Consider the following 9,715-nt stretch of genomic DNA (forward strand, 5'->3'; position numbering starts at 1 on the left):
TGTTAGAACTCAATGATTATCCTAATTATATTTTAAATTTTTTATATTTAAAATGAGATGTTTATTCTGTATTTGATTATGTTTATCTGCAATTAGTTACACGAATTCAGCTATGAAGCTTTAATAAGTTGTACTTACGCACAATCTACTTGGAATCTTGAATTTTAAGTAATATGCATTAATAAACAGTACATTACGCATAAAAAATGGTTTTTAAGAGTTTTTATCAAATGCTTTATAATATAGTATAGATAATATTTATATACGGCAAATACAACAAATAAATTTACACACCCTCATCGTCTATAATGAGCTTTGAACCTCTGATCTCCTAAGAGGCCAAAGACTACAATACTGCTACACCAAAGGCTCTTTGATAATGTCATTGATTTTTATAGTCATAAAATCCAAATTAGTGTAGGAAAAAAAATCACATTTTGTTATAAAGATAGTCGTCTTTTAAAAAGTTAATACAATTAATCTGGCTTTAGTTAATAACAGTTTGTTACAATAAATAACATGTCATACGTCAAAAGTTTTGATATTTTTTTTACAGATGACAAGTATTACTTTTAAATGACACTGTTTTTTTAGCAAAATATCTCTTTTAAAAAACCCTGTTATGATCATTTATGTACATTTGATAGATTCAGACAGAGAAATTTACCTTAAGTCTGTCGAATTAAACGTCACAGTTAAAATAATTATTATGTGTTAAATAAAAATATCCATATTTAAAAGTTTATCATATTTATAATCTATCGAGAATGTATGTCGTATTGAGTTTAAGCCATAGAAATTTGATCCAACCAAAAACTAATGGTTTTGGAGTCGTTTATCACAGGCTTAACGAGTAAACGGTTATTATACTTGCATGGCAACAACAATATTGATTAACCATTATGCATTGGTTTTGAATCGAAAGGATGGAGAAAAACAACTGGGTAGCAGTGGCGGTCTCGGTGATGCAAAGTACCGATAGGGGGCGAGAAGTAGGTCCGTAATTTACGGGTAGTGCACTATGTTCGATTTTTCTATAGAAACTATCAAAAAAGAATAAGAATCTAATGAATATAATAAAGTGATAAAAATTAAATAAGTCATGTCTTCACATAGGGAAAACACAAACACTATAATTTGCGCATAAAATCACGTCTTCGTTATACGAAGTCACAAAACAACATAATATGACAAATCGAATAAGAAATTATATTTTTCCTATTAAGACATGTCTACAGTAAAATGTCTTAATGCGGACAGCCGGACATCATATACACAAAAACTATCCAATTCAACTATTTTTCATCGTTACTTAATGATTAAGCAAAAAAAAAAAAATTAACACTGGTTAATGATTGAATGAATAAGTCATTGCTCATTTAATTGATTAAGTCGATCATAAGTTTATTAACTCTGTTACGAAAAAAGGTTATGATAAGAAACACTCATTTTTTCGCGCTCTTGCTACAGCAGGTCACCAACTTCCTTAACCTTCCGGCACTGGGCAGGCGCCAGCCCCCATACATGGTCTTACGACTTTGCGGATACCTGTGTTTTTGAAAAGTATTAAATAAAATAATAATGGCATAGTTGTAAATAATGATGGATTTAGTTGGAATCACACAAATTGCAATTATTCTAAAGAATATGTTAGTTGGAGAGGAGCAAAATTGTTTACTGTTATCCAAGTGTATCTTCCCTCCATGCAAACTGTCCTCCCCAACTACCACTCTCTTAAACCTTCATATTTTACACCCAAAAAGAAATTCTTTAAAATATGATGAAATTCTAAGTCTTTTATCATCTTTTTTCTTGGATTTTGTCATATATCATTATTTTGGTGTTAAAAGAATAAGTAAAAACCATCAGATACGTCGTATTTGATTGGTTTGAGCTTGGATTTCAAAGGTCAAAAGTGTCTGGAAATCACAGGTTCAAATCCAATGAGGAATAAAAATCCTTTTATGGCCATGAGGCCACAGATTCAAATCTAATGAGTATAACAGTTTTTTGAAATGTTAAAACTGATAAAATGTGTAAAACCGCAAGAAATAAATAGAAGCCTTTTGTAAGTCGAGGCATGTGATACTGTGACCAGAATTCAAGCCATGTCTACTACTGATTTGTAAAAGTTTGATGGAAGTGCGATATAATTGAAATGTTGCTAACTGACCAACAAAAAGCAGATATAATTTGTTAGAACTTGAATATAAAAATCATATCATGAAAAGTGGATGCCGTGATTTTATATTCCTACATTTTTGCCAAGTTTTATTATCCAATTGAGTCACCGAATCTTTTGTTATTGCAATGTTTAAAAAAGAATCCAACGCACCTAAGAAGTACGATATTCGATTTTCTCAACGAACTGTATTCGAGCAAACACATTTTCTTCTTGCGAGGAAATGGTTGTCGTTTTTGTAAGAGTACAACAATAGATGCATGTTGTACAAACTAAATGTTGCGGCAATTGAAATCCGTCTAGTTTTACACGTAACATCCATCATATAGTATGAAGGTCTCAGAAGAACGTGTTATAGTTGTCAAAATAGAAAACAACTCTAGAAAGCTCGATCATCAAGGAATTTTGCTTTTTATTTTTTCTTGCATATCTGAGCACCTTGATATTTCGTTTATAGACCTTATAATCTGGTAAATCCGAAGGGATGTGTTCTGCTGTGAGTCTTATTTTACAACTCATGTAAAACACATCGTGTAATTTTATTTCGTTACAAATAGATTATCTGTAAATAGAACTTTTTTTAAATTAATCAAATAATAAGAGGATAAATCTGATCCACCAATTCTACAGACAAGAGACCTCTCGTATGTCCGTCTTTCTTAGTTCGTTTGAAACAAAGTTAATTTACGTGTTAATTTATCCAATAAAGAACGATTCTCACCGCTATATCTACTTAGGTTAGAAATTATTTACGTTCGTGTTTCTTTTCTCTCTCATGAATGCTTATATATATACACACATATAGAATAATGTTCGAATAATAACCAAATAAGAGAACACGAGAAAAGACAAATCACATGTGATTTTACACTAAAACCACTTATAAAATCATATGTCATTCACGCGATTTTGACCGAGGTCACGAGCAAAGTAGCCCGCCTACCATGGCTTTGATTATGTTCCATAATCACATGTGATTACAGTGCAAAATCACATGTGATTTGGCCTTTTTTGTTTTATTATTTTGACAATAATGTTCTTGTTTGATCATCTCTCTCTGTGTATATATATATATATATATATATATATAGAGAGAGAGAGAGAGAGAGAGAGAGTCGGGTTTAAATAAGAACAAATATCAAATAAGAAAAATACAAGAATGGCCGAATCACATGTGATTTTACAATAAAATCATGTGTAACATCATATCTTATTCGTACGACCATGGCCTCCTCTTACATTGACCGTGTTCCATAATCGTATACGATAGACAAAAATCACACGTGACTTGACCGTTCTCGCATTTTCTTATTTTAAATTTTTTATCGTTCACATCAAATACAAACCCCGATAAATACTACAAACCTAATTTTCATATATTGTTAACGCATACGAAGGATGCAATGTTAATAAAATACTGTTTTATATATATATGAAACATTCAACATCATATAAAAAAACACATAATACATTTATATATGAAACATACACATATAAATACACACAAATAAAAAACAACCAAACACTTTCATTAAAAATTGATTATTTTAATTTAATTAAAAAATATAATAAATAAATTTAATTATATCAATATACATTTATAATGATTTATTTTGATTTTGATTTTAATTTTAATTTATATAATATGTTTTTTATTTAGATTTTTTAATTTGTAATATTTATTTTATTTAAGTATGAAATTTAAATATATAAGAAATTACATTTTCATCCTCAATGAATCGTAGTATGTGAGAGGGTTCTTTGATGAAAGTAGGGTTGTCGGGGAGTTTGTAACAATGCAGTGAGTTTTGTAGGCATCAAAGTAGATGGTTTGTAGGAGGCAATATTATCATGTTTCACCTTCTTTTATATAATTATAGTAAATATATATGTTTTTATTAAAAAAAGTTAGAGTCTGATGAGAGTATAAGTTATGATGAGAAGAGTAAAAACGGATCCATATATTTGTTTCAATTTTAACTGAATATCAACATTAATAAAATGCACCAGATCAATTCTCGTACAAATCACAATTCATGCGGTGGGGTAGAGGTAGCCAAAAATTGGTCATGCTCCCAAAATACACTGGCCCTGGACTCCATGGTGTGTAACCGGTCCTGGTCCCGTGCTGGTCCAAATCTTTTTTCAAATTGATTTTTAATATATGCAAATTACATTTTGCAGATCTTAAAATGTTAGTTTAATACAATTTAAAATATGTAATTGAGTCAATCAAATACATTTAAAAAATACGTTTTATTATAATTTTGTAATTACTCTTCAATCAAATACATGTAAAAATACACCAATATAATACTAGAAAATTGTTCCATGAGGTTGAAATCTATGAAAAGCCTCAATGGCAACAAGGCCGTCATTGTAACACCCAAATTTTTACCATGAGTTGTGTCACGTCATTCTCATTAAATAATAATAAATAACTCAAAATAAACAGGCTAATAAAGTCATGTTACAACGAAAATCTTACAGAATTCGAATAAAATAAATAACCCAACATTAAGCCGTCCATATTGGGTTACATTACAAATTGAGTTCAAACATAAAACCATCCCAAATCTAACAGTATATGATTCTCTAAATGAGAACCTTGCCCTTCCCTACCTTTGAACATTTTGCTCTTAAGATACATGTTAATAATCAGCTTTATAAAGCTCAATGAGTTTATGGTTTCTTGATACATGTCCTATCATGCATAAAACAAACAAATACCCAAACTAAAAATAGTATGCATATTTGTTTCAAAACTCTTTAACTGATTAAGAGATCTCTTATATTGACCCGTCGGGATAAGGTCTTACCATCATCGGCATTTACCCCTGTTATACGACTCTCCCTTGTCCGATCACGCATCCCTATGAAGTGTCATCCCTTATAATATATCGACCTATTCCCATACCCGATTGAAAATAATAACCCATTCATAACATGCTAACTAATGTTTAAAAACACGTAAACAAATAGCATGCAACCCATAATAATAGTTCACATACATGTATCGAACCCATAAACATGTATGTAAAACCCAAAAATTTCGAGAAATAAAATAAGGCATCTTTATTATTATTTCTATTTTATTTATGAATATATATATATATATATATATTGGTTAAATAAAATATTAGAAATCCAAGATAAGTCAAATTCTTTCCTTATTATTGACCAACGACTGAAGACTCTACCAAGAGGGGGAGCCTGCTATCGGCAATTGGGAGAGGCAGAAGAGGGCAGACGGTGCCTGGCCCATAAAGGGAAACTGCGACCTGCATGATTTCAGGCTGTGGAGAAGACAGTCTCACAGCTTAAAAATCGGGATTTGGCTGATTTGGTCAACTAATAGGCCAAAYYGCTYGAGTATAAATYAGGGGTACTGGTCTAGAGTAGTTATCCTTTTGAAARAAGAAGGAATCGTCGAGTTTGAGAGAGGGAGGAACCAGAGATCAGACCAGGCATGAAACCCCCTGCTTCCCGTCGTTTAGAGGTAATTACTCGACCCAAATTTTATGTTGATACAAGGTTTAGCTATACCTTCGGTTCTGTATAGATCTCTAGAGGGCTCACGTCCCAAACTGCGTGTTTTAAGGTCGGTTTCAAGGTTTAGGTTTCAAATGGTAAACACGCTGTATCACACTGTAAAAACCACTTAGAGAATGTTATACATAAGCTATGCATGAGCTTTGTTTCAAGTTGTGAGAGCCCTGTATTACGTTATGTTATACAGAAGCTCTGCTTGAGAGCTCTGTATCAAGTTGAGTTAATCCGAAGCTCTGCATGAGAACTCTGTACCAAGTTATGTGAGACAGAAGAGCTCTGTATCAAGTTATGAGATCACAGAGGGGCTCTGGTCCTGGATGAGTTATTTTCTAAGTATTATTTAGAACCAGAGGCTCTGGAGAAGAGACCACAGAGGGGCTCTGGCCCTTGGTGTAGAATTATTCCCTTAGGGGTTGGTTTAACCAGAGGCTCTGGCCACGAGACCAGAAGCTCTGGAAGAGAGAACAGAGGGGCTCTGGTCCTGGGCGATGAATTATTTTCTATGGTTACAACCACAGAGGCTCTGGTAGTTCATAGAGGCCCTGGTGGTTCACAGAGGCTTTGGTCGACCACAGAGGCTCTGTGTCGTCCACAGAGGCTCTAGTCTTCCCCAAGACTATCGTTTTAGCACAGAGGCATATCCAGAAGCTCAATCTTAGTCCCGATGGCTTAATAAAACTTTTAGAGTAATTAGCGAGTAGTTGACCAATGTTGACCCTAGTCAACATATTTGACCATAAGTTGACCTTATGTTAGCCTTGGGAGAAATTATCATTTGTGTATCGTTCGCTATTATAAATTGTAGGTTACCAGTCAGCGCCGTTAAGTAAGCAATCGACGTTATCAGGTGAGTCTTCATGAGACTTACAATGGGATGCATACCTATGTATAAATTTATTTTCAAGCATTATATGACGGTGGTACAAATGCATGATGTTTCAGTTTACATACATGATATGTTTTACATGTATGACGTTTTATGATCAGTTGCATGCTAGGTGTTTAATCATGTTTCGAATAACTCTAGCATACTTTTCCATACTAAAGTTTGATGATTTAAGGGTGGACATTTGACCAGTAAGTCACGACCAGTATAAAACACTACCCGGACAAGTGGGTGATAAGTTAAGATTGTGATACCCAGGGCGTGTTGGTGACTAATAAGTCACGACCAGTATAAAACACTACCCGGACAAGTGGGTGATAAGTTAAGATTGTGATACCCAGGGCGTGTTGGTGACTATTAAGTCATGACCAGTATAAAACACTACCCGGTCAAGTGGGTGATCAATCGAGAATGAAGTATCAACCCAGGGCGTGTTTGTGACTAAATGACCCATTCCAGACAGATAATTTATGAGATCTCATTTCTTTCAGTATTGCATGTTTTCAGAAATTGCATGCTACTTGGTACAAGGTTTACAAGTTGAAATGTATGACGTACAATGATTTTATACACGAAAACCATGAACTCACTGAGCTTTATAAGCTGACTATAGTATGCATCTCAGGCCCAGGTAGTTCGAGGACGGATAAAAGCAGGGGCGTGCTTAGAGAGTTGCTCATCTCATGTTAGTTTTTTGTCTAAGATGCACTGTAATGATCTTTTGTAACTTAACCCCAAGAGAAGGTGGGTTAGAACTTAAGTTAGATTCTGATGATTCAAAGACTTCCGCTGTAATAGTTTAAATGGTTTTAAATTAGCCATTACTTTGGTGTATTTATTAAGGAAATGTTTCAGATTACGTAACATCTCTCTAGATGAAGATGAGGGTGTTACAAGTTGGTATCAGAGCCTTAGTTTAAGGTAATTAGGCTAAAACTTGCTTAGCTTAAGCTTAAACTGAGAAGATTGTTAGAGCTTTAGTTTAAGGTAATTAGGCTAAAACTTGCTTAGCTTAAGCTTAAACTGAGAAGATTGTTAGAGCTTTAGTTTAAGGTAAATAGGTTAAGATTTACTTAGCCTAAGCTTAAACTAAAATGATTATTAGAAGCACATGTTTATTGTGTATTGGCGTTGCTTAGCATGCGACTAAGTTTGATCCTACGTCACTACTCGACTTAGTATTCCTTTTTATTTGTAGGAGACATGGTTCGCACCATTCACACCAGGGCTATCAGACGCGGGCGCAGACGCGGATACGGAAAACGTAGGACGCCTTACGGCTAGGACCGAATAGAGGGTCGATTGACAGTCACCGCCCCAGCACCGGACAGGTTCCCGGTACCTGATCCGGAAGCGATAGTCCAGCCCACACTGGTGAAGCGTCATCATACGAGCCCATCAGGCAAGGGACCACGCCCGAACCTTCGGAAGACTACACGCCCCGCACCCCTACACGTGAGGACATGATGGAGACTATAGAGACCCTGGGGGGCGAGAACACAAGGTTAAGGGAGAGGTTGACCCGAACCTCAGATGACAATACTAGACTGAATGAATGGCTGGGAAATCTTTAGCAGGCACATGTCGAACAAGGAAGAGCCCTAAACGAGCTAATTGAAGAGAATGCGGATTTGTCGGATCAGTGTCATGCCCTGATTTGGGATAAAGTGGTGCTTGAACAGGAGCGGAGAATTGCTGCTCGCCCGGTAGGCACTAGAATCAGAGACAGAGTTCACTTCTATAAGAGAATGACCGTAGACTATGCTGGTGTAGTGAGGGGTTATTTCTCCGAATGGGTCCGATGCATCAAGAATGGCCCAAGGGCTAGTGTGTGGTGGCACTCCAGGCCATCCACATCATTTGAAGAATGGATAAGGGACCCTTATCTCCCTTACTACCCCGTAGATCAGTTTTAGACATGAGATCAGGGATGAGAGAAGGATCTTTTGAGTAGGTGAATTAATTATACGTGTCTAGATAGTTTTCATCTAGCCAGTACTTTAATAGAATTTTTGGAGCATTCACATGTGTTTAGAGCTATGAAGCATCCCGTCTTTTGTAAGTGAATGGGATTTTGTGATGTCTCTCTTCCCATGTTGTTTGAACACGAAATATATATATATATATATATATATAGTTTATTGCGCGTTATGAAATTTTCGATGAGAATTCCTTATAAAATGTTATATTATTAAACCAAAAATAAATTATTTCGTTATTAAACTTTAATTAAATTATAATAGAAAAATAAATTAAAGAAATTATATAAAAAGTGAGAACTTTTAAATAGTTGATTTGATATTAACATTGATATATTTTTTTTTCATTATGGTATCTTCAAATTTATATTTTATTCAAAAATAAAATCATTATTGTTTTCTTAAAAACACATAAAATCGTATTATAACATTGACAGAGACAAATAATTAAATAGAACGTTAAAATCGAGATGTATCTCGCTGCATTGCGCGAGTACTCTTCTAGTATATCGATACTATATTATAAAACATTTGACAAAAACTCTTAAAAACAATATTTTTTGCAGGAAGTACTGTTTATTGATGCATATTACTTAAAATTAAATATTACAAGCAAATTGTGCATAAGTACAACTTATTAAAGCTCCATACTTGAATTCGTCTAACTAAATGCAGATAAACATAATCAAATATTGGATAAACATCTTATTTTAAATATAAAAAATTTAAAATATAATTAGGTTAATCATTGATAACTAACAGAATACTTAAGGCGTGTTTGAGATTGCTTATTAAAACAACTTATGTTTTTTTGTAAAAGTGCTTATTAACTTATGTGGTATCAAACTGGAGTTTTGTAAAAAGTGTTTGGATTAGCTTATAGCGGTACCAAAAAGCAATAAGTTGATAAGTTGTTTTTTAGTGTTTGGTAAATTTTGCTTATACATGTAAAATGACCAAAAATGACGTTATCTTGTTTCATTTCCAAAGTGTCAAAACACACACAACAGTAACCAAAAACCCTAAATCGAGTTCCATCGTGAATTAGTAACCTCAAACCCTAAATTGTTCTTCCAAATCGAGTTCCATGGTTGAAGAAATCGAGTTCCATGGTTG

The sequence above is a fragment of the Cynara cardunculus genome, assembly GCF_001531365.2.
Source record: "Cynara cardunculus var. scolymus isolate 2C chromosome LG 10, CcrdV1, whole genome shotgun sequence".
Classification (NCBI taxonomy): Eukaryota; Viridiplantae; Streptophyta; class Magnoliopsida; order Asterales; family Asteraceae; genus Cynara; species Cynara cardunculus.